We start from the raw sequence: 26,859 nt of genomic DNA, 5'->3' as shown, positions 1-26,859 counted from the left end.
CTCCAGATTTTGAGAGAAAAAATTTTCAGTGTTTTAAGTCACCAATGCTGGAGTAATTTGTTCAAGCAGCTATGGGGAAACTAATGCAGAGGGTTACTTCAAGACCCCGCTGTTGGCCACAATCCCGAAATCACCAAACTCGGGTTCAAGGAGGAGTGGAAAATAGGGTCTCAAGACTTTAAGTCAAAATTCTTTATAGGGATGCTAGAGTTCTTAAGAGAACTCTTGATCTACAGCAAGTCATAAGTGAAAATAAACAGGGCAAAAACAGTACATGTGGGCATTTAACAGATTGTGTGGATTGTGAATGTAAATGCTCCAATTTTCTAATATGAATTTGCATATTTTTATTTAAAGATTAACCCAAAGATAATTTGGTACCTAAACCCAAGAATTTTTAAATAGATGTATTAAAATAATACCTTAAATCTCGAGAAATACAATGACAAAATGATTATGGTGTGACCAGATCACCCGGTTTATTATGTTTTCTAGATCATCAGAAAAATCTACAGAAGCTGCATCATTAAAACAGACAAGAGGACTTCTCTATCCTCATGATTCTTTCCGCTATTGGGCTTTTCAACAACCAAATCATTAATCTTCATAATCAACACAACATCTGTAGACCGCTGATACAGATGAAGACATAAAGTTCTGGAGGGCCCAGAAAGATTCTAGATCAATCAGCAAATGAGCAGAATTGAGAAAATTAAGTCGAAATGCTGACTCTATTCCCTAATACCTTTAAAAGCACATAGAGATTGAGTTCTCCTTTTGAGGATAACATTCCAAAGATTGAATATGTAAAATATTGTCATTTATTTCTTGCTACTTTCATATAGTTACCGCAGAGCATTCATTTGACCGCAGGTTTAAAAACAGAATCCTAGTTTTTAACAAAATAAGTAAATGATAATCTGATGATTAATACAACTATTGCAATAAGTAAATGATAATCTGATGATTAATACAACTATATCCCAAGGCATTCAAACTACCAGGAGGCTAAAGGAACCAGTAGTTATCCCCATGCACATACATTTGGGGAAGCATCAATAATGAGAATCTCAGTGCATTGCTGTTTTCCATTTCCTACCACTACTAGCTGTGTCCTGACTGGAGGCAGTTCAAGGTCTCAGGACTTCAGAGTTTCGCAATCTGGAATGAAGTGCAATCAATATAAATTCCACCTTCATACTTCCACATCTCATTGTTTTATTTGCTTTAACACTATATATACCTTATTATTGGAAGAACAGAACACATACCTTTGTTTTGAGTATGGTGCAGGTTTTCACAGTATCATATAATTACATTACTCTTTACTCACTTATTAACCCTCCAACAACACAGAAGGCAATTGTTAACATTCTCATTAATCAGCACCCCACCTGTTTCTATGAGATCCTAAAGAGTAGACAGTATGTTTTCCTTTTTAACTCACTCCCCTTAGGTCTACAACATCTAGTAAGTTTCTTAAGGAGTAATTACTTGATATTATAACTCAAGACACAGGAGTATGGCTGGCCGGAACCAGTGGGGATTGGCCCATTTGGCTTTGCAAACTTTGTAATAAAACACTGAGTGCTGAAGAGATCAAACATGTAGGGATTTTTAAAAATCCTAATACAAAAGTATCTTAACTCACTTAGCATTTATTATAATACCAAAAGCCAATAATCTGTACTGCTCCATAGCAAATATACTGTGCCATAACAAATACAAGAGGGTGAGTTTTGTGTGATAGTTTGCTATGGTGGGGAAATGGTTGAGATGAATGGGGCTTTACAAGTCAAAAGTCAAGGACATTTAGGAAGACATAAAATGTACATGGATAGCTTTTAAGAGGACAAGGTCTCCATATTTTAGTCATCATATTCCTGGGACCTGAATTAATCAAAGTCCCAAGTTATCAGTACTTACTATAAATTTTCCAATAAACACCCCTTGATTAAGCACTTAGATCTTCGAATTACATAGACTTTATATAGTCCCTTATACATAAGCAAATTACATACATACACAAAGAAGTAAAGCTAATATGTTTTTCTTTGAAACTGTTTAGTGAATTAAAAAAATCAATAATGAATAAAATCAGACTTTACATTCTGGATAAAAATGTTCCACATCAATGACTGCCATGATGTGTCTGGGTTATAGATTATTTTTTTCTTAATAAAATGGGATCTCCGTCAAATATATAGATAAATCAGTCTTCCCATAGGGAACTTTAAGATTATCTAATCCAATGCCTCATTTTACAGATGAAGAAACAATATGTGAGTGTTTTGATAAAGCCTATTTGAAGATTTGTATTGAGACAAAATGGCTGTTACATGAAGAGAGAAGCAGAAAAAGACTTAACAGCATAAGGTTAATGAAGGAGAGAGAAAAAAGAAGAGAGAAGGGCTTTTTTCATGAAGTAGAGCACTAAGCAGAGATTTGTTCTCTAATATGCATCCAGGTCTTTCTTTGTTAGAGACTGGCTTAGATATTACAAAGATGTTAGCATTCATTTTTCAAAAAGAATTGCTTAGATTATTAACATTTAAACAGTTCAGACAGGTTTACCTCTTGAAATCACATGACTCATCCAAAATAAACAGGAACATTCTATATTTCTGACATAGTTGATTCATTTATACTGGTATCATCACTCACTTCCCCAGTACATGCAAATTGAAGGCAAAAACGATGACCACAGTTAAGATCTATTTTAAAATAAAGATTATCGCATAAAAACAGAGAAAATATGAATACTTTTTAGTGTTGCATAAGGATAAATTTTTTAACTTGGATACTCGCTACTGAGGAGTACATAAAGTTGTTAAATGTGCAAACTCTGGAATTAGACTTCCTGGGGCTGAATTTTGTCTTTGCCACCTATTTGAACCTTGAGCAAGGGGGAAGTTTAATCCTCTGTGCCTCAGTTTTCTCACCAGTAAAATCAGGATAACAAGAGCAACTACTTAAAAGAGCTAAGTGAGGTTGGAATCATAGATCTTCATATACAAATGTACAGGGACTGGCACATACTAATTACTCAATAAACAGCTGTTACTATTAATGCACACAAGGCTCTTAAACATTTTCAGGGGGTAAGGGTATTTTCATTAATGAGACTTGTTAAGTATTCTGTGTTTCAATGTGTTGCCTTACTTATGCCAGTATTCCATCTCAGTATGAATAATGAAATAGTATGAGGAAAAGCCTCAGTTTAATTTGCTTAGATGTATTTGAGACAGGGATTATCATCCTTTTGAAAGGAATAAGCTAAAAGGCTGACTCGGTTCTGGCTTGAAGCAACTGAGAGGTGATTCTTTAAAGGCAAAGGAGAAAATGAAGGAGCAGGGGAGGCTTGGCAGGATGCATATATCTTCTGATGTCATGGGAGCATGAGAGAACACTCTCAAAAGAGAGCGAAGGTGCTCCATTAACATGACCTCACAGTATCTTATGCATGTCTTAAAACTATTAACCTTCTGTGTGAATATCTGTTTACATTTCCTTTTCTCCGATTAAACGGTGATCTACTTGAGGACAAAAATGATTCCATTCACTTTTGTTCAATAGTTGCTTAGTAAAACATTCACTGAATGAATGATTTAACTAGTTAATTGACTAGTGAATACTACAACAGGAGAGCTGAGGCTCTCAGAGGTACTCCTCCTCGACGGAGGGAAGTGTTGAGGTACAAGTGACTGGCCGATATGGATCCCCAGACTCTGTGCTGGAGACAAATGTTCTCAGTAAGCATAAAATACATTTGAAGTTTTTTTTTTTAATCATAACTTCCTTTTTAAAAAATTTCACAAATATTTGAAGATCTACTATGTAGCACTTTACAAGTCAGAGGAACTAAGCATAATGTGGGGTACAAATATAATTGGACTATCAAACCATGGCAAACATCTGAAAATAAATTCAATAAAACAGTTCTAGATAATGTGTTGTGGTAGATCAGAAAAGAGGTAACTACTTATGGCTGCAAGAATCAAGGTAATTTTAGTATAGGGGGTAATATTTGAGCTCAATCTTGATGCTAATGATCAATCTAAACCTGTCAAAATAAAGCATTATGATTTTATACTGGAAACTGAATGATGCACAGATACATGTGAAAATATCTGTAAATGAAGGACAGTAACATCCAAGGCATTCCCAAAGTATCCGTATATATGAAAAGCTGGATATTAGTTGATGTATGTCTCTGTAACAGCAAACCACTCAGTAAATAAAATAATAATAATGCCCCTTGGAAAATTCACCCATTAATAAATACTTCCATTCATTCTTTCAACCTAATATGAGGACCTACTACATATCAGATTTTTGAACTGTGCTGAGTACACTGGATATCATGGTGCTTAAGACAGAATAGGCTCTCTGTCCAAGAAGTAGATTCAACAATTAAATTAATAATTACTATACGATAAATTCTGTGTCAGGCAAAGAACTGGATGTTATGAGAAAACATACTTGTAAGCTATTTATACTTTAAATATGGTAGAACCACATTCGGTAAATGTGGGCAAATATATTTGGGTAAATATAAAGTGCTAGTGGTTTTTATTGACCTTGGATTTCTTCTAATTTGGTGTTGCTTATCCACAGAGTAGTCTGCCATGTGTGGGTCTTACACATACCACTTGCTCTCCAAAATCTTGTCGTTTGATTTACCTATATAATTATGGATACATCAAGCACAAATACATTTGTTTTTCTCAATGTCTTTAAGCATGGCAGCATTCTTCCTACCTTGGTGTTTCTCTTTTCTGTTAAGGTACCTCTTTTAATATATTAAAATGACAGTGACCTCAAGAAGATGATGGTGACAATGTATGAAACAAACAAACAAAAATGTGCTCTCCTTTCTGAGATTATATCTACAGGCCTAAGAAAAGTAACATCTTGTTTGGACTGGTAAATTGAACAAACACAACATAGGAGTAAGAGGAAACAATTATAGGCAACACCAATTCTTATGATTTTAATAAGTAAAGGTTTGAGTTGATCTTTTTGCTGTGATTCTTCTTCAAATTCAAGCTATCACCTGTACCTTATGACGTTTTCCCCCCAAAATTGTCATCCACACAGTGAGTCTTTCTTAGAAACCAAAACTTTAGATTTATTAAAGCAGATGACATGTGCCCCTCCCCTTCATTTTAATCTTAGGGAGGAAGAAAACTGCCCCCCCCTTTTTTTCTTTGCATGAAAAACTAAACTAGAGCTGCTATGAGGTAGGGGACTAACAGGGTAAAATACTAAATGATCTAATACGTAGTGCATTTATCTCACTGGGTTTCATCTAGTACAGCATCATGGCTTTGTAGTCTAAGCAGTAGATGAAAAGCATCAATAAGCTGGGCAAATAATGTTTTATGTGAATAGCATAGAAAAGAATGAATAGAAATACAACACTTCACCATCACACAGAATACAATTAAATATGATTATTTTTAAAAAGAGAAGAACAACAGCAGCAGACCCTCTGCCCTATCACTGAAAGAAACATGACCAGTTCAAGTAGTTTTAAATATGGTGAAAAAGTCCATAGGACATGCAGGATGAGAGAGCAGAAAGTCTCATTCGCATCTGTTGGGCTCAGGGCTAGTGTGCTGTGTGGCTGTCATTTAACTGCTCTGTGTTTAAGTTTTCCCATCAATCGTATAAATTATGTATGCATGTTTGTATTTTAGAAGTTCATAATTTTTTGGATTAACTTGTGAAGCTATCATAAAGGATGAACAAATCATGCTGTAGGAAAGAGAATGTGAATAAATGCCAATTCTTTCCCATATGGGAGATGGAATACCCTCACTCCTCTTATAAGAAAATGAAAGATAGGATCAGATGTGGATTAGTCCCTTTCTTTTAGGATTGCCTACTAATTAAATTCATTGACACTAATTGGCACAATAACAATTATTGAGCAATAACCATGTGCAAGGCACTATTGCAATCATTTCACATATATTATCTAATTTCATGATTGCAACACTATATTACAGATAAGGAAACCGAGGCAAAGAGAAGTTAAGTAACTTCCTGAAGATGAACAGGCTAGTAAAAAGAGAGTTAGGAAACAAACCAGACATGCCAGAGCCCATACAATACTAGAATATTCAGACCCAAAGAGATGAAAGGAGTCTAACCAGTACCTTGGGAACATTATTCAGCTTTTCTGTACTTTCGGTTCTTCATCTAGAACAGGGGTGGATGCATGTTTTCTATAAAGAGCCAGATCATCAATATTTCAGGTTTTGTGGGTCAAGAGGCAAAACCAGGAATGCTCTATTATATTGGAACTTATGCAACAAATGAGAAAACAAATCACATTACATTTTTAAAAATAATTTCATTTAAAAATAATTAAAAATTTTAATTCTAAGTAAAGCTGTGTAACATAAATCACATTGTTATTTTTTAAACAAAATTTAAAATATAATAATAATTAAATACATAATTTTTTTAAAGGATAACATTTTGCTTAATTGGGGTTCAAAGACAGTGTCCCTATCGTGGAATCAACTGTAAATATTCATTTGTAAAAACCATTCTTACCTCATGGGCTAGACACAAATAAGCAGCAAGCTGGATTTGGTTCATTGGCTACAGTTACACTAACCCCTGGTCTAGAAAACAAAGACTCTGTACTGGATTATTTCTCAGAACTCTTCCAACTTCAAGATTTTATGGTACAAAAAAAAAAAGATTTTATGGTACTATCTTACTTTAAAAGCATAATAATTTTGATTTTCAGTGCCTTAGCACATTTTGATAAAAAGTGAAATTTATAAATCCTACCTGTACTCTCTACATTCTAATAACTAAGTGAATAGATGAATGCAAGTGCAGCAACAAAAACTTGTATCTGCCTTGTAGATTATTGTTGTCTTAGTTTTTTCAGGACAACTTTGATTTCACTGTGTTTCCACAGGCCCCTGTCATACGGAGGAATAAACTTTCTGTTGAAAAGGCATTTGAGGGAAGCCTGGGTGGCTCAGTCAGTTAAGTAGCCACCTTTGGCTCAGATTATGATCCCAGGGTCCTGGGATAGAGCCCTGCATCAGGCTTATCTCTCTGCCTTCTCTCCCTGCCACTCCCCCTGCTTGTACTCTCTCTCTCTGACAAATAAATACACAAAATCTTAGAAAAGTAAAGGCATTTGACTGGTATGTTAGAGGAATAGAGAAAATCACCTTAGGCTTATAGAGAAACAAGAAAAGAGTAAATACAACATATACATAGTCTCCTACTGAAGGGAATCTCCATATTATTTGATTCTGTGTTTCTATACTAATATTTGGTACCTTAAACTAATAATCTAAATTTATACTTTACATGAATTGGTGCTGGACTTGCCAACTGTGGTTGATACATTGTTTTATTATTATTATATTGTTGGTGTTGTTATTACTATTATTATTGAAACTTCTATGGTTAGTCATGCAAATTTTCCAAGAGGCTCTAGGCTCTTTGTCAGTTTTCACAAAAGGTAGTAAAAACAGATGGCTTCCAGCATACACATTATCTTTTCAATACACACCAAAAGAGGTAGTGATTTCTTGCCTTTACTTCAAGCGAAAATATCAAGAACTTACTTTCACACATTCATTTGGTCTCAATTGCAATTTTTTTTAATTAAAAAATCAATCTATGATACTTGAGGCCAAGTGTCACGTGATTTGTCAATCATTGAAGGCATAATTGAGCACTTCTGTAATAATCAAAAATAACTGAAAATTAACAATTCTGGAAGACTTTATAGAAACTTATAGAGTAAGTTTCTGGTGTCTGGTTCCTGATTGAGTTAAAGATCTATAAAATGGGTATGTCTGGATGGCTCAGTGGTTGAGTGTCTGCCTTTGGCTCAGGGCATGATCACGGGGTTTTGGAATCAAGTCCCTCATCAGGCTCCCTGTGGGGAGCTTCTCCCTCTGTCTATGTCTCTGCCTCTCTTTCTGTCTCTCATGAATAAATACATAAATAATCTTAAAAAAAAGATTTATGAGATGGTGCTATTATGTAAATTTTTGGATGGTCCTAAATAAGATTGGTCCTGGCAAAACTGTTAAGTGTTTGAAAAGCTTCACTTACTTTAAATTCAATTTTATATTTTCCCCAAATACTACATTTTATTTTCCCAGGTAAAGATGAATCAACAAATCTATTTTTTAAGATCTATCTATCTATCTATCTATCTATCTATCTATCTATCTATGATAGACATAGAGAGAGAGAGACAGAGGCAGAGACATAGGAGGAGGGAGAAGCAGGCTCCATGCAGGGAGACTGACATGGGACTTGATCCCGGGACTCCAGGATCGCGCCCTGGGCCAAAGGCAGGTGCTAAACCGCTGAGCCACCCAGAGATTCCCTGAATAAATAAATGTATTAATGCTATTTTGTATATATTTCCTCTTTCAAGGCAACATAAAATTTGACAGGGGCTTTTTTAACTTAAAGTTTTTATTTGAAACTATTGAAAACTGCCCCTCTTCCCATAAACATACAAAAGATAAAGTTTAAAAAAATACAAACAATCCCACCACTTAAAAATACATTTTAACAAGAAGTGAAAGACTCTCACTCTGTACCTTCAATCTTTCTCAGTCACTACCTAAGATAACCAGTTTCGAATATACTCTTCCCATTCTTTCAGATAGTTGTATTTTATTCAGTAAGAGAATTACCTATATCAACCTATAACTTCCTTTTCAAACTTAAAATATGTTATGCAAATATCTTCAGAGTCGTATGTATGGATCTATTTTATGCTTTATAATAGTTGATATAGTCTAATATAACAGTATTTTCAACCATTTATCTTTTGATGGAAATAGAGTGTGCTTTAAAATGTTTGCTATTATGAATAAAGCTGCAATGAAAATTGTAATGTATGTGCAAGTATTTCTTATGGAAAGAGTACTACAAGTGGATTATTGGGTCTTAAGATATATTCCTTTTGCACTATATCAACTTTTCTTGACAGTGGATTTTTTAAACATTTAAAACACCAAGCAATTTTGTTAAAATAATGACCATTATTTAGTACCTAACATTCTAGGCAGTGTGATGTGCCTTTTAAATACATTAATACATTTCAATATAGAAAGTTTATTATACATAGAAATTCTACTGGTTGAACTTTGAAGGACCTTAATTTGGACTTGGATTGCACCTCTAGAAGCAATGAGGAGTCAGTGAAAGTTTCTGAGTAGAAGAATGACCCATTTTCTTCACTCACAATTGATCATTTCTAGGAAGAAAAGAGAGGTAAAAGACTCCTCTAGCTGGAGGACACATATTAAATAATATTTAGGGAGCTTGGGACTAGACAGTAAAGACTAATCCCTGTAAAGGACTAATATGAAAAAGGCTTAACACAGAGCTACTTCTTCCATCCCCAAAGCAAAATGGCAGCCTTAGCAAGAAAAAGTGTCTACCTTCAAGTATTATCTGTCAGATAGACAATGGCAACTTGCTCAGAGCAAGAGATTAAGAACATGCTTTCCTATCCTGCCTGTTGTTTCCAGTGGCCCCCAGATGGCCACTATTAAATTGAAGAAGGTGGGGATGAGGAGAGTACAGGGCCTGTTTAAAAATAAACACAGAAAAAAGATAAATAAACACAGAGATTTCCGGTTTAAAAACTATGCCTACTTGAGGTTTCTGCTGTGATTGCCCACATACAGAAATTACCTGAAACAAATGGACCAGACCAACTAAGTTTCTGAGGAAACTGTATTGCCAAAGATATAAAAATAAGGAAAAAAGATGAGATAGAGCATAACTGGAGCAGGCCTCTTTCAGCAGAATGGTGCTGTTTACCAGAAATGAGAAGAACCAAGATCTTTTACTAAATCAATATCTCTTACTAAATTTAAGATGCCTACAGGGCCATCCAATGAAGACAGCAAGTAAATGATTGCTTTTATAAATCTGGAGCCCAGGTGATAGGTTAAGGTCAGACTTGAGATAAATATCTGGTATCATCAGCATATAAATAGTATTTAAAGCTACCGGATTGGATGAGATCATCTGGAGTGTATAATGGAAAAGAGAAGGAGGATCTGACATAAGAGATTGACAAATCAGTAAGGTAGGAGGAAATCAGGAGAGTGTGAAGTCATAGAAGCCAAGGGTAGATATTATCTCACACACACACACACACACCTGCACACAAAAGAATTAGATCACATTTTGAAATGTTTCTGAGAGGTGAATAAGATGAGAACAGGCCTCTATATCAGGGTACAGACAATGTCCTACAGCAAAGAATAAGAAACAGATTAGTTAATTATGACACATTATGATGCAAAGTAAATATTTGTTAAGAACAATAAAAATGTTGCCTTTCTTGTCATCACTGGTAGCCAGATGTAAATCCTGGAAAGACACAATGTTAGTTTTTAATTTTTAATCTGGAGAGAAATTTATGGACAAGGAAATAAATCTGGAGAGGTGAAATACCTTGCCCCAGCTCCAAAGTTACAAAGTGGGAGAAGTGAGGCTGTGATGCCAGTCTTCTAATTCCCAGAACAGGGCTCTTTTCTCTAAAAGAAAATGTGTGCTCATTAACATAAATATGTTTTCATTTTTCCAAAATGTTATTTTAAAGTAGAGACTAAGACCCATTCAACACCTGATGTGCTGATCTCGAAGAATTTTATTTCAGGAACCACATTCTCAAATATAATTTGCCTCAACATTTAGAAGTACAAACAGAACTATAATTTGCTTTTTTTTTTTCTCAGATTGCCCTTTCCTGTTGTATCATATATTATTCACCTAACTGGCCAAGATATAGCAAACATTCAAAAAACATGTACTGAATGAGTACAGTAATTTTCTAATACCTCATAGTTAGCAGTTATATAGGAACGTACACTATTTTAGCTATGTTAGAATTTAGATATACAGAGGCAATTTTTTTGATTTTCAAGAAAAAAATTTCTTGAAATTAACTGAATTACTATCTTGAATTAAATGAATGCACTATGATAGGGAAAATTAGTCATTCTGAGAAGAGTAGGGGAAAAGTAACAGTATCAGGAATCCAAAACTAATAGACCACACCTTCCTTTCCCGTGGGGGAAAAAAGTACATAGGAACAGAAAAATAGTCTCTAAAAATAGGAGTCAGGAAGGATTATGGCCCTAGAATCACATGTCATCTATAGCTTTAAAATATGTACTCAAAATGAAAACAATGTTTCCACTCCACATCTATTACAATGGCTAAGAAAATAGAAATAATGACAATACTAAGTGTTGTCAGGGTTGTGAAGCAACTGGAAATCTTATCCATTTTTTATGGGAATACAAAATGATGTAGCCACTTAGCAAAACAGTTCAGCAGTTTCTTATAAAATAAATATATATATATATATATAATCTAACCTAACAATCTGACTCCTGGGTATTTGCCCTAGAGAGTGAAAATTTATGTCTGAACAAAATCCTCTACACAAATGTTGATAGCAGTTCTATGATAATTGACCTCAAATGGGGGTGGGGGGGAAGGACAAAGAAACAACTAAGTGTTTTTCAGTGGGTGAATGGATAAGCAGTCTGGTACAACTAACTATACAAGGGAATACTACTCAGCACTAAAAATAAAACCACTAATACATGCAATAACATGGATGAATCTTAACTGCATTATGCTGAGTGAAAGAAGCCAGTCTCAAAAGGTTACATGCTGTACGATGCCATTTATGTGAACGACAATTCTTAGAAAGACAAAACTATACTGATAAAGGAGAGATCAGTGGTTGCAGGAGTTGGTGGTTGGGGGAGGGATAAAGAGCATAAAGAAGTTCTTTGGGGGGCAGCCTAGGTGGCTCTGGGGTTTGGTGCCGCCTTCGGCCCAGGGCGTGATCCTGGAGAACCGGGATTGAGTCTCACATCGGGCTTCCTGCATGGAGCCTGCTTCTCCCTCTGCTTGTGTCTCTGCCCCTCTCTATGTGTCTCTCGTGAGTAAATAAATAAAATCTTAAAAAAAAAAAAAAGTTCTTTGGGGTAGTGGAACTCCTCTGTATTCTGATAGTGGTGGCAGCTGTCAAAATCTATACATGTATTAAAATTCATAGAATTGTAAACCAAGACATTTATAAAAGTTAACAAAAATGTTCAACATTTTCGGGGTGGGGGGGAAGGAAGCAATTGTCTTACATACTGAATTATAGGAAAAATACGGAATATTTTTAAAATACTGACTCATACAAAGCCATGGCTTCTCCTACCAAGAAAATAATTTGTTAAGAGATAGTATTTTTGGTGCCAAAGAAACCTGATGCTCTGCCTCTATCATCACTTAACAAAAATGAGAATTCTAGTACAGCTACAAGCATTAATAATAGTCCTATTTATTTAGAATTTGGTCCCTGTAGTTTATTACAGTCATCACTGCTTATGAATCAAGGATAATACCAGCACTTATCATAAATGTGACAGGCCTCAATAGCAAAGTAAAAACTATTACTTAAACTAATCAATTATAAAGCCCTAATGAACCTGTGAATAGATTACCCAGTTCAATTGTGCCTCTGAACCTGGGAACTACAATTCATTTTCACTGAAATATTATAAAAGTTTTAAAATGTTTGTCTATCTATCTATCTATCTATCTATCCATCATCTATCTACCTATTTAAATTCCTTTAATTTTATTTAGTGATTATATACGTAACATAAAATTGACCATTTTTAGGTATACAGTTCAATGGCATTAAGTAAATCCACATTGTTGTGCAACCATCACCACCATCCATCCCCAGAATATTTTAAGCTCTCAAAATGAAACTCTGGGGACGCCTGGGTGGCTGAGAAGTTGGACATCTGCCTTCAACTCAGGGTGTGTTCCTGAAGACCCAGGATCGAGTCCCACATCAGGCTCCTTGCGTTGAGCCTGCTTTTCCCTCTGCCTGTGTCTCTGCCTCTCTGTGTGTCTCTCATGAATAAATAAATAAAATCTTAAAAAAAAAACCCACCAAAATGAAACTCTGTACTCATTAAATCATAATTCTCCACTCTTCTCTCCTTCTGGCCCCTCTATTCTACTTTCTTTCTGTATGAATTTGACTATTCCAGATACCGCTTATAAACGGAATCATACAGTATTTGCTTTTCTGTGTCTGGCTTATTTTACTTACCATAGTGACTTCAAGGTTTATTCATGTTGTAGCATGTGTCAGAATTCCATTCCTTTTTTAAGGCTGAATACTATTCTACTGTATTTATATGCCACATTTTGTTTATCTGTTCACCTGCCAATGGTCACTTGTGTTGTTTCCACCTTCTGACTATCAAATGCACATCCCGTTGACATTGTTGTCAGCCATCATTTCCCCCATAAATCAAACTCAAGCATATTCTGATACTCTTTAGCAATGTAAGGCATTTCATTTACAATAGTCAGGTTTAAATAGAACTTTTAAAATTTGGTCAGATGTACTTAGTTTCGAACTAATTATTATACTAATAGCAATTCTAGTTTAACAAATATTTGTTCCAATTTGGTCGTTAGCTTAATGTGTGTGTGACATGCATGTCTGTGAAATGCATAAAGCTATATTATACATACTGTTAAAGCTTTATTATTGCCTGTTTAGGAAGATAGTCATTATTTAGAAAAATGGTTTTCTAGTGTGAAGCAGCAGGTTAAACCAAACTTGAATTGAAAATTTTGAGATTAAATGAGTTTCATCATCTTAAGTGTATAATTTGCACTAAACTTCACCTTTGATAAATGAAAAAAAAAAGAATATCTGGGCTGGGGCTAATGCATTGTTTTTGTTTTGTTTCGTGTTTCATTTTTTGGACGTGTGTGTGTGTGCTTGTGTGTGTTTTACTTTATAGGTGATTTTACTATGTAGCCAGAATTAAGAACCTCTGAGCTAAAGAAAGAGATCCTGAGTTAGGGAGAAGAGCTATGAGAAAGCAAGTGAAAGCAACTGTAAAAAGCAGTTGTGGTCTGCAGCATCAAAATGGAGGGAAGAGAAATTCAGAATTGTAAATGGCAGAAGAATCACTCAAACAGGGAAACATTAAGTAGCCTTTCAGCTTATACAGAAGAGCAGGAGAGGTGTCAATTATAAGAATAATTAACATCTAGGTTCTAAGGAGCTCCAGGACCTAAACTAGAAACTTAAGTCATGAAAATGGTCTGAGAAAGTCATACGGTGAGACCAAGATAAATAAGTGAATATTCAGAGGAAGAAGAGATTATAAAGTTTGAGAAATATCAACTTTCTTGCTTGTATATAGTTTTTGTTCCATTTAAATGTTTGTACTAACTGAACTTTATAGGTGTAACATGATGTAATTTGTCATCTAAGTAAACATTTATTTTATATACAAAAGCATAGTTTGAATATATCCATTGACCTACCTTACTTAGGTGGACTTCTCATGGGTGAAGTGACAAGGGTCCTGTTTGCACTACACTAATCTGTCACCAGTAGCTAGATAATGAGTCATCTCCTTCACAACCTTCTTCCCCCAATCACTCTACCAGACCTGAAGGGCTGCCTGAACATTACAAATGACCAGAACACTACATCACAATAGTAGTTTATAAAATATCCTTAGCAACAATATCCTGTCATTTAAACTTGAAGTGAAATTTTTTCATTGTAAGAGGTACCAATTATTAAAATTAACACTGATCAAAAGCAAGGAAACGAAATGTCAAATAAGGAAGGATATCCCAAGAGCACCTTTCCTTTTCTTTTCTCTTTCGCTGTGTGCGTGTGTGTGTGTGTGTGTGTATGTGTGTGTGTGTGACATTTTGGAAAATGAAAAGAATGGATAAGAAATGAATAATGACCTCTCAGAAATGAGCACTACTGTATGTTTTGTTTTGCTTTTTTTCCCACTTAAACATTATATAAGCATCCCTTGTCTTATTAAAATTTCTTCATAAACACTATTTGTTTTTCTAATCACACTTCTATTATTTGACATCTTTCTAAGTAGAGTTACTGCTCTCACCAGACTATTGGAGGAGGTAGGAGTCACATTATAGACAAGTAATCATGTTCTTTGTGTAAATCCCCTAAACTGGAGGCAAAGTGCAGAAAAAGGGACCTACACCTTTGGGCAAGCTTTCTATGACCAGTTGCTTATTGACTTCTTCATCTCCCTGGAGTTAGGATCAACAAACATGATTGTGAGCATATTCTAGAGATTTCCCTACACCTGTAAGTAATTTACTCTGAGCCAGCACTCCCTAAGTGGAAGGAGAAGACAGCTGGCTATTTGGAAGTGCCAAGCAGAGCCAGCCCACACAGGGTAGGTAGGACCCATGAGGGACCAGGAAGATTTGTATAGATGTAAAGAAATGGCTGCAGTGTCAAAATACATTTTATTTTATTTTTTTATGCTTCCTAATCTCCTAACTAATCACCATCTTCCACTCTCCACCGGCTCTGACTTTTATTAGGGAGGAGGAATTCTCTCTCCGTATTTGTCTCTGTCTCTCTGTGCCTCTCTTTTTCCCCCTCCCTTCATTTCTCTCTCTGTCTCTTTCTCTCCACCCCCCCCCTTTTTCATAAAACCTCTATCATAACTAGCTATAACATGACGTAAAGTAGGCCTGTGTACCAGTTGTGGTCATCACATTACAACTTTCCTGTGTTTTAAATTTAGCTTATGGTGCCTCTGTTCTCTATCCGTAAAAGGTCAGTCACTGTCAGGACTACTCTGTGATGGGAAGTAGAATGCACTGACTCTGGGAAATACAGTATCTCAGAGTGTATAGTCCTCTCTTGCCTGGTTCCAATCCAGATATTCTGTTCAACTCAGGGACTCAAGTCTATTTAAGTACATTCTAAAGGGGGTCTTCGGTGCTTATCTTTAACCTAAGGCTTCTGGGTCTGCCCCTTTGATTACTTAAAACTCCTGTGAAGTTTCTCTTGGGAATATAGTCCCGAAACCTATCTTGCAGAGGTGTTTTTCTTTTTTTTTCTTTCTGTTCTTCCTTCCTTCCTGCCTTCCTTCCTTCCTTCCTTCCTTCCTTCCTTCCTCTTTCTCTCTTTCCTTCTCTCTCTTTCTTTCTCTTTCTTCTTCCTTTCTTCTTTCTCTTTCTTTCTCTTTCTTTCTTTCTTTCTTTCTTTCTTTCTTTCTTTCTTTCTTCTTTCTTTCTTCCTTCCTCCCTCCCTCCTTCTCTTTCTTTTCTTTCTTTCTTTCTTTCTTTCTTTCTTTCTTTCTTTCTTTCTTTCTTTCTTCTTTCTTTCCTCTTCTTTTTTCTCAGTGAGTGAAGAAACAAGCCTGAAAGTCTAGTCTAAAGTCCTTTACATCAGAAAGGAAAGAAAAAGACCCTGCAAGGTGTTGGGAAATGAGCAGAAAAATTAATTGACCTGGGCCAAGGAGGGTTAGTGAGAGTTCTTGAAGAGGAGAGTGAGGGAAAAGCAGCAGGAACTTCAAGGCAGCTATTGTGAGAGATGTATTGCAGAGAACGCAGATGGCCCCCCCAAAGAAAACCAAACCCAAGAATATTTTTTGGTGAATTTGTAGGTTATATATTCAGAGAAACTATACTAAAGACTAAAATTACTTTTAACAACTTTTTCTTGCTCAATTACTAGTTCTTTGTATATGATTCCATGTATGAATCTGCATGATGAAAGAGCTCAGCTTTCACACACACGCGCGTGCGTACACACACACACATCATGCTTGTTAACAAGAACTAGCACCATTATAGAGCTCAGGATATATTTGTTGAGTAAATGAATCACTCTATTTAGAGTATGTGCTTTACTCTCTATTATGGAAGTTGAGGCAATACAATAAAATTTAAAGTTCTATCTGGTGATTATTTTTCTCAGGCTGCTTCTTCAAAAAGCAAAAAGTAGTAATTTAAAAAGTAATTTTATATATTCATTTTTAAACTTATTTTCATAATAGATATTCACTATAACTAATAAAACAATAAAAATGTTTAAAGAAAAAATTCTTACATCAGTCCTTTTATATTCTGAATCCTGTGAGACGATTATTGTGAATAATAGGGTCATACAACATGCACAATATATTTACTCACAAATATTCATTACCCTGAAAATTTGCTCTTTTTACTTAATGAATTATGGTCATCCTCCCAGATCAACAGTGATGTAATTCATTCTTTTTCAAATGGCTATATAATCTTCAATAATATCTGTCCATATCAGATGGTATATATGTAGTCAAATTCATAAATTCAGTATCTTTCAAAAATGTTTATTAAAATTTTACTAAATTTTTACCCAAGATACTCAACAAGCACTGAATATCGATCTGGCAGCAATTTTAGTAACTGAGAAAACTTGTAAATTACTCAGGTTCTTTACCTCAAGAAATTCACTGTCTACTATGAGAGATAAAACAGTTAATTTTTCTTTTTAATTTAAGAGAAACTGCTCAGAGAATTTTTAGTAAAGAATGTCTTTTAAATAAATCTTTAAAAGGAGTAGAATATTGAAAAAATAATAAAGATTTTTTTAAATAAAAGGAGTAATATATTACTAGCAATTCATTCTTCATCATTGCTTCCAATGTATGAACAGTGCTTGACAGCAACAGAGTACCTCCCTATATGGCAACTCAAAAAAAACAAATTTCTAAGCAGAAAGACCTCGGATAAAGCACCTTACTCTGGAGACCTCAAAGTGATTTATAATTCTGCTAATACTTTTACTGTAATAGTAATACATGATATTTATGAACTACCTTTATCCCGTAGAGCTCTAAATACTTCATATATATCATTTGGCTTCTTTGTATAATGTCTGCACAATCGAGAAAACTATCCCCTACAGATAAGGAAAATGATCTTAAGACAAAACTATTTGACAATGCCTGAATCAAGTCTCCAGGTAGTCAGCCCCATGCTCTTTCCTATCCATGACACTTGCTGCCTCCCTCTTGATAACTGCAATGATAATGTGGGTACTACAATGTAATCAATCAGAAAGGCTCACGAAGCATGAGAAGGTCCATACTTATTAAAAAAACAAGGGTTTTCCATGCAAACTATTTCTCTATCTGCTAAAAGGCCTTATGAATAAAGCTTCACTGACAAGCTTTCTCGGTGAGTCTAAGTTCACTTACAGAGCAGCCAGTCTAATAGGCTGCTCGTACTTTCCAGGGCTGCAAGAAGACAAGGCAGAGAGAGTGTGAAATGTGTAACTCAGGTTCTCAGCTCTTCCTGCCAGCCCTAGTCCTGAGAAGAAGATAGAATTCTGATAGTAATAACAGCGGCAATGGGAACAACGCTAGACATATATTGCTTATTTAATAAAGTCCTACAATATTAAAGTAAGTTAAGCAAAGAATAGTTTGGTAAAATTGTGGCAAAGGTTAAGCAAATTTTATATGGTCAAGTTTAGTGCAATTACAAACATGTAAATGACTGTCAAAAACCATAATATTCTAATACTCATAACTATCAGCACGAGTAAACTTATTTTCCTGTATCTTTGAGGACATTTTATCATAGGAGGAGAATCGGATACTAGCCATTGGACTGAGTTCATGCTGTATTCAATACCTTATGACCTTCTGAAAGAATGTCAGTTCCCTTCTCTATTTGACTCAAAAATGGTGCTTTAACACTGCTCTTTGGGGTACATGAAAGGGTGCATTTAGATCCAATGTGCTGCAACCTGAAGTGTAAGATTCTTTATTGTTCTTGAGAAACGTGTGCCTAATTCCCTGGAAATTTACTGTTTTAAAGAGTCACAAGTCTCCTGATTGCTTCTTACCAGTCTTGAAGAGATTAGATAAGCTTCCTGCCTCTTACAAAAAGCTTTTCTTCATTCAAAATTCCTTTGAGAACAAAACATTGAACCAGAATTGGATTTTTATCAAAATATTATAAGATTGTTGAAAACTTTTTTTTTTTCCTCCTGATGAGACCCAGCAGTTCAAAGGGTATATTTATGTAGTTTCTGATTTAAGGGCTACCAGCAAAACACATTGCAAAGTTCAAGGATGGGCCAAAGAACAAAGGAGGGTCTGCAAAGTAGGAAAGATGGTTTTCATGAAGTTATTTTAAGAGACATGATTGGACTCTTTAACTCAGAAAGACTTGGAAGTCAAACTCAACAAGCAGAGAGTATAAAGTAACAGCTGTAGAACACTAACAGGTAAGCATCACTTCTAATCACCATAAATTTGACATGTATATTGGTGCCATTCTACAGTGAAATTGGTTTTAGAATGATTATTCAAGAGTACTATCTAATAACAAAATGGCCATCTCAGAAATGAAGGTGTATGCATCCAGTGTTGCTAAAGTTGACACACGGAAGGAAATTCAAGATTTTGTCTAAGCAAGAGCTGTCCTTCAACAAGTGTTTCCAATCTCTTCCTCTTGCCCTTTCCCCCTTCCATGCTTCCCTCCGTCTCTCTGTCTCTCCCTTGCTTTTACTAAGAAGTTCACTTCTCATGTAGTCCTCAGTGCTAATTAGAAAACAATCTAATAATTCATAAATACGTCTGGATTTTCAGTTTTGCACTTTTTCTAGAAGCAGTTAACAATGAGCTCTTTCATTGACCAGTATCTCTAATCAGACTTATAAGGCTTCAAAAAAGTTAGTTTTGAGAAGGATAATGTAAAACTTCTTCCTTTATATTGGCCTCATAAATACAATAATTTTAGTTCTTTTACTTTTCAAAGGTGTATTCAAGTATGGTATGGGTTAGTAATACAGCATTATCTGCGATATGATTGGGGTCTTGGGCACAGACACAAAGTGAGTCAGATAATGTAGAGATGTTGTAATATAGTAACGTCATAGATTCGACCTATCTTTCCAGCTCCTCATTTCTCAAAGAAGGAAATGTATAGGGGCCATTGTATTTATTTCCAGACAAGGTAATATTAGTTAATTATAAAAGCACCCTCTCAACACACTCTCTTCCTTCTTGGGAAGTCTATGAGAGCGTGCATTCCAATTCTACTTTGCCAGATAAGGAACTGAGGTGTGAGGACTGTAGAAAACTAAACGAAATCCAGGAGAAGAGCAGACTTGAAGGCTGATGGAACAATGAAAAGAATACGTGGGGTCAGACAAATCTGTGTTAGAACTCTGGCTCACGCTTTTACTAAGATGTGTGGGGCAATTTCATTTCACTGAACCTTGGTCTTCTAAATTTTAAACTAAGGATTAAAACATGATCTTGAGGTACTGTTGAGGGAATTAAATGTGAAGAGCTTTATGCAGAGAAGACACCTGCTAAATCTTTCTTTCCTTTGTAACTTTTTATCAAAGTTTGGACTATTAGAGAGCTAATGACCTGTGTGACCACATGAGCTAAGGAGATAACAAAATGGAAGAGATAAAAACACCAAGCAGGAGATAGTACAGAGTTTGAATCAGTTAGGTCTGGCATCGATACAAATTCACTTACTGGCTTTGCAATCTTGGATGTTACTTAATCTTTCTGGAGCTCAGTATTCTCATTATAAAATGGAAATGATTCCTACTTTGCAGAGTGGTTGCTGAGTGTGGTAGCAAGGATTAAAGAAAACTTTCATAAAGCATCTGGTACATTAAGTAAACAGATTGTGAGTGATACATATTGTTCATATTTTTATTAATTACAGCTTGTCTGTAGACTCATCTCCTGTACTTAATATTCTTTTTTCCACCCAAGACCTTGAAAGGGTTATTATGGTAGGGCTGTTGATCACTGATTAGCTGGTTTAGCTGTGTTAATCTAGTTCCTAAGAATTAGGGTTACAGTTCTAGCCCTGCCATTAACTATTTAACTGTATGTCTTAGATAGGAATTCTAGGCTTGAATTTTGTTCACCTAAAATGAGGAGGCTGGAATAAATAATTCCCGTTTCCCTGTCACTATAATATTTTATGATTCTAGTATCTTTTTACTGAGTAATAGTAGATATATCCTCCTATCTTTAGAGTTTAACCTACTTCTCTATGGTTTAATTTTCTATTGTATTTCTTTTCCTTTTTTCTTTTCTTTTCCTTTGGCAAAAGGGGATAATTTCTATCATTTTGCAAATAAACCAATATCTCCATTCTGACTTAGTGGTATGCCATGATATTAATGCATCATACTTTAAGTAATCTGGATTGTTTTTAATCCCAAAATTCAGTAATAATGAAATTAGTGATATTGAGGATAATGATAATTCATTTCAAGGCTTTCTATGCCTGTAGGCCCCTGGTCATTGTACATGATAAAATACACCAAAATTAAAAATAAGATTAAGGTTTAACAGTTGAAAATACATCCTGGGAGTAAAACACATTTTTGGTACTCATTGCTACATTGTGCAATGAGAACTTAAAAATAAACAAAAATAAGAGTCTCATTAACCAACAACAGAACCTTAATAATTATTAACTAGAAAGGAAATAAAATTAACCTGACCTTATCTTAGAAGGCTGTCAGGAATCTACTTTGCTTATGCAGATAGGAAATATGTTGTGAACTATTAGACCTCAGTTTCAGAAATCCAAACCCTCCTCAAACTTAGAAGTGAACCTTTGGTGAGGATTCAAAATAAATGTATGGTTGCTGTGAATTTGTACATACTATTTGCTTTTGAATTATTTTCATCTTGTTCTTTTCAATTAATTCAATTAATTACAATTAAAATACCAATATGTGTTTTTCCAATGTATTCAAAATAAAATCCAAATTCCTCACCCTGGTTACTCCTCTGACTTCACTTCTAATTACTCTCCTCCTTTATTTACTTTCTTCTAGCCATTCTGGAATCCTTTTATTTCCTTGATTACACATAGTTTGTCTTTGCTTCAGGGCAGTGTCCATGCTGCTCCTGTCTGGAGCTTTCTTTTCCTTGCATGTTTCGATTCCCATCTCAAATTCTTCACCTGCCTGATTCTTCCTGCACTTCAACTATCAACTTAAATTAAATTTTCTTAGAGAATTTTTTCCTGACTTCTCAATGGATAGTATAACAGATTTTCCCCATGCATTACTGTCTTGTGTATCTATTAGCTCTTTTCATGGACTACAATTTGTAATTTTGTAATTATTTGTTTACTTATTTAATGTCTGATTCCCTTAGGACAGTGGAACTTACTGTAAGTTCCATGAGAGCCTAAGGGATCATTTCTATATTCCCTGGATTAAGCATGGTTGCGTAGTGAATTAATGATTCTGCTGTGGTAGATTCTGGAGAGTTTAGAAATGTTAATTAAATATGGACTCTATCCCTAAAGAATTTATTTTCTAGTAAAGGGATAAAGCATGCACATAAGTATCATTTGAAAATATAGAAAGTAATTCAAGTCTCAAAAACAGTGTAGATAAATGCTACGTTAGTTTCCTAGGCTATTGTGACAAATTACCGAAAACTTGTTGACTTAATAGAAATACATTCTCTCACAATTTTGAATGCTAGAAATCCAAAATCAAATTGTCAGCAGAGACACTACAGGTGCTAAGTGAGTTTGGTAAGTAGGGGGGAGTTGATTATTTCTGAGTAGGTCAAAGAGGGAAGGTTTCATGGAATTAATAGCACTTAAAATAGACCCGGAAGGATGGGTTAGATTTACACATGGAAAAACAGAATAATGGACATTCCAGATGGCAGGAACAATATTAATAAAGGGGAGAGGGTAGTGGTGGTGGTGAGGAAATTTGGCCTGAGTGTGTGGCATATTAACCCACAAGGTTAAGTCAGAAATGAGGTTAGAATCAGATTTTAGATGATCATAAATTTTGGTTCGAAATTGTTTGGTAATTAATCTAGAGTTACTAAAGTTTTGTCTGAACAAAGGTGACATAATCTTAGGGTTCCTGTTTTAGGAAAGCTAATGAGGTAGCAGTGTTTAAAATGAACTGGTCGGGGATCCCTGGGTGGCTCAGCAGTTTAGGGCCTGCCTTCAGCCCAGGGCGTGATCGTGGAGTCCCGGGATCAAGTCCCGCGTTGGGTTCCCTGCATGGAGCCTGCCTCTCCCTCTGCCTGTGTCTCTGCCTCTCTCTCTCTCTCTCTCTCTCTGTCTGTCTCTCATGAATTAATAAATAAAAATCTTAAAAAAAAATAAAATGAACTGGTCTCCCTTCCCTTTGTTTCTCTTAATTAGGAGATTATTGAAGGCAAGAGAAGATGAAAACATAAGACAGAGATACCAAGGAAGGAGAATTAACAAGACCTGGCCACTTACTGGACACCTTGGGGGGTGGTGGAGGAAAGCAAGAATGATATAATTTGAGTCAAGAAGACCTGGACAATTTAGATGAAGAAAATTAGTAGTCAAAAAGAGAATGATTAGTTTTCACAGGAGGATAAATTCAATTTTGATGTACTGACTTGGAGAACGCTAGTGTGCCAACTATCTGAAGATTTAAATAAGGACATTGGAAATACAAGACTGAAATTTTGGAGAGATATCAGGACTAGACATGAAAATGTATGAGTTATCAGTAGTGTATTAACTGAAGTCATGCAACCCTGGAAAGCAGTATCAGATCATGGGGAGAGTCTGAACGTGGAGTCTGACAGACCTATTCACATTCTACCTTTTACATTCACCTGTTGTATGACCTGGGATTAACTGCCTAATCCCTCCTCTTTCTCATATATAAAGAGGGGGAAAATAATAGTATCCCTTAGTTAGGATTACGTGAATTGATTATTTAAAAGACCTATCTTCTTTAGATCTGCTTTCATATTTTGGTGGCATGATTCCCATTAAGAAACATATTTATTTTGCAATATATTATATGTAACACACTTTTAAAAAAATGTCCCCCTTTGATACTATTTCATTAAAGGCATATTGACCATGATCCTCTAAATGAATCCATGACCTATGAATGCTTTGCAACCCACACTTTGGAAAACACTGGCTCCAACCAGCTCCTATCCTCAGATCACACCATTACTATTCACTATTCCCTCAACTTTCATTTTCATTACTCCCTCTACTTGGGCTACTGGTAAATATCAGATAATTTCTTGATGGTCCAAAAGAAATGATAACTCTTTCCTTTACTGTACCCATACAACATTCTGTCTTTAAGAAAGATATATCATTACCCAAACAGATTATGAACTCCTTGATGATAGGAAGTATATTATATTTACCCTGGTAAAACGATCTGTTCATAAGAGTCACAGAGTAAATTTTGATGTATCATTATGGAAAAAATAGAGAAGAGGTCTGAGGGGAGGACCTTGTTGGGCACCTACATCCAAGGCCTTGCTCTGGCATCCTCATGCTTCAATTCTTCCTTCTCTATATACCAAAGCTTCCATGGAATTTTTTTTTAAAGATTTTATTTATTTATCATGAGAGACACAGAGAGAGAGGCAGAGAGGTAGGCAGAGGGAGAAGCAGGCTCCCTGCGGGGAGCCCAATACGGGACTCAAGCCCAGGACCCTGGGATCAAGACCTGAGCCAAAGGCAGACGCTCAACCACTGAGCCATTCAGGTGCCCCTCCAAGGAATTTTTAAAGGCAGAACACCATCTCCTCATTCGGGGCACAAAGACATAAGCACTAATATTTTGTACATAGAAACTTGAGTGCTACACAGTAGGGATGGGAAGGTGGGGAGGGTATAAAATATATCTGAGGAAGAAACTAAGATCTATTCAGGACTTAGCTCTGGGTAAAATAATAGAAAAGTTCCCACACTGGTCTCTTTGGATTGCTAAATGACAGAATGCAATAAAGGCAACCTGAAATAAATTACTAGGGCAAGTAATTCATTTTAAATTATTAAAGTTTATTTCATTTTTTTTTTCAGACCCTGGAAAACTTTTCTCTGACAGAAATGACCCCTGGCAACAGTGACATTCTGACACCATGCATGATGCACACTCTTGGGAAGTCTGAATTCCATGTCACAATGGCTCTGTTCAGATTACTGGTTTTATCATGCCTTTAAGCGCAATTAAACTACTGAAGTTTCTAATGGTCTTCTGTCCACTTTGTAAATCATCACAAAAAATATTAAGTCGACCAAATAAATTTGCTTCTATGTGACTCATTGCACAACCAGAGGCATAATATCAAAATATACAGAAAAGATGAAAAAAAAATCTTATGACCATGAATATTTCCAGAATACCCCTTATATATTAATTTTGGACTAGTCAGTGGAGGGGATGCCAGGTCCATGGGTCTCAAAAAATGAGCATAAGGCAATTTGTCCCTCAGAAAACACTGCTTAGACCCTGAGTATAGAGGAAAGATCAAAGCCCCAGAGGTTAAATTCAGGTTTACTCTCAGGCCTAGATGTCTAAAGGATGGTCTGCATTGGTGGTCATTATGGCTTGGGTAACTTGCATGCTGTACCCTGGGCCTCAGTATATTTATTTCAAAATGAGACTATTGGACTTCTACTTCTTACAGCCTTTGTACCTGTACTGTTTGATGAGGCTCTACCCTTAAATCCTTTACACCTCAATTTTTTAATCTTAAAAATATGAAATGTTTATAAAGTTCTTTGATGTTCCTAAATGTTATTCAACATGATAACAGTACAATTCACTAAGCCTAAATTTCATCATTTTAGTTTTGCCTCAGAGGCCACATTTTATGAAAGCCTTAATTTGCATCAGCAGCAGCTGATTTAATAAAAATGAGGGGACTCCTTTGGAAATAAATTAAAATTGGTGGGGGAGGGTGGAGAATTTTGCACAAAAACAAAACAAAACACCAAAAAAAAAAAAAAAAAAAAAAAAAGAAAGAAAGAAAAGAAAAAAAACCAACCTAAAAGACAAAAACAAAAAACACAAAAAAAACAAAAGCCACCATGAAGCTAAATATAAAAGGGGTCAGAGGGGTCAGATGGGGTCAATTGGTTCCAAATCCTTGGCTTGTTAATCTGATACCTATTGTATCATGTGCCTATTTTCTTGAAGCACAATTCACTGCATGGCAATTAGACCATTAGGGTAAAAGCCATCCTGGATTCAGGTAGATTTATCTCTGGAGACAACTCCAATGTATGGGATGTAAGCCACACAAGTTAGGTGGAAAACTGCTGGAGAAAAAAGAAAACTGCTGGAGACCATTTCACAGAAAAAAAAGGATATGATATGAATGTGTCTTCCCCATCTTGGTGATGAGAAAGAAGAGTAAAGTCAATGAGGAGAAATATTGATAGACAGATGCCTAATGCAATACAATGAACAGTTGGTTTGCTTTTGTCAAATTCCTTTAAAATTGTCTTATGGACTGTCAAAAACTTTATTGAACCACTCTCCACAATAAATATTTTCTGACAATAAATCCTGAAGTTATGACTATTAACAAATTTTTTAATTGTATTAATAACAGTAACGGTTTCTTCATTACTATTTCTATGCCAAGCACTGAAGATTACAAAAATGAATATGAAACAGACCTAGCTTTTGGAGATCTTCCTGTCTATGGGTTTGAACTGTTGTAGTTATAACAAAAATAATATGCATCATTTATTCCCTTATACCAGCCAAGCACTGTGCTCAGTGGGCACCATGCATAAACTATCTACCCAAGCTCCCTTTTCATTCACCAGATACCCCAATGGTGAGGTGATCTTGCTCTGTCCATGCATCATCTCTCTCCTCCCACCAAAAAATGGACCTAGCAGAAATTCAAACCATACATGGAGATATTTAAACAACTTCTGTACTATCTGCAGTCAACACACAAGTCCTATAGCCAATAATGAAAGAGTCCATGAACCAAAGTGAAAATGGAAGACACTGAATCACCTTTAGTGTACTCTGTGGGACAGACACAGTGGCACTCTGAAAACCACGATGCAGCATACCCTGCATCCAGCATTCCAACAAGGACTCAAGGAGACAAATGTTATTTAAATGTTTTAAAACTCTCTAAGGAAAGACCTTGCAACACATTAAAC

The 26,859-nt window shown here is 35.5% G+C and overlaps 1 protein-coding gene across 24 annotated transcripts in view; it reads right to left on the bottom strand.

Annotated features, from left to right (window-relative positions):
• The window catches only part of ZBTB20 (zinc finger and BTB domain containing 20), a 770,327-nt gene that overhangs the window by 446,952 nt on the left and 296,516 nt on the right, over window positions 1-26,859 (bottom strand). The window lies entirely within an intron of this gene.

Source organism: Vulpes lagopus, chromosome 1, assembly GCF_018345385.1.
Source record: "Vulpes lagopus strain Blue_001 chromosome 1, ASM1834538v1, whole genome shotgun sequence".
NCBI classification, from domain to species: domain Eukaryota; kingdom Metazoa; phylum Chordata; class Mammalia; order Carnivora; family Canidae; genus Vulpes; species Vulpes lagopus.
Note: the sequence above shows the minus strand (reverse complement) of the source record. Positions and strands in the feature narration are given on the sequence as shown.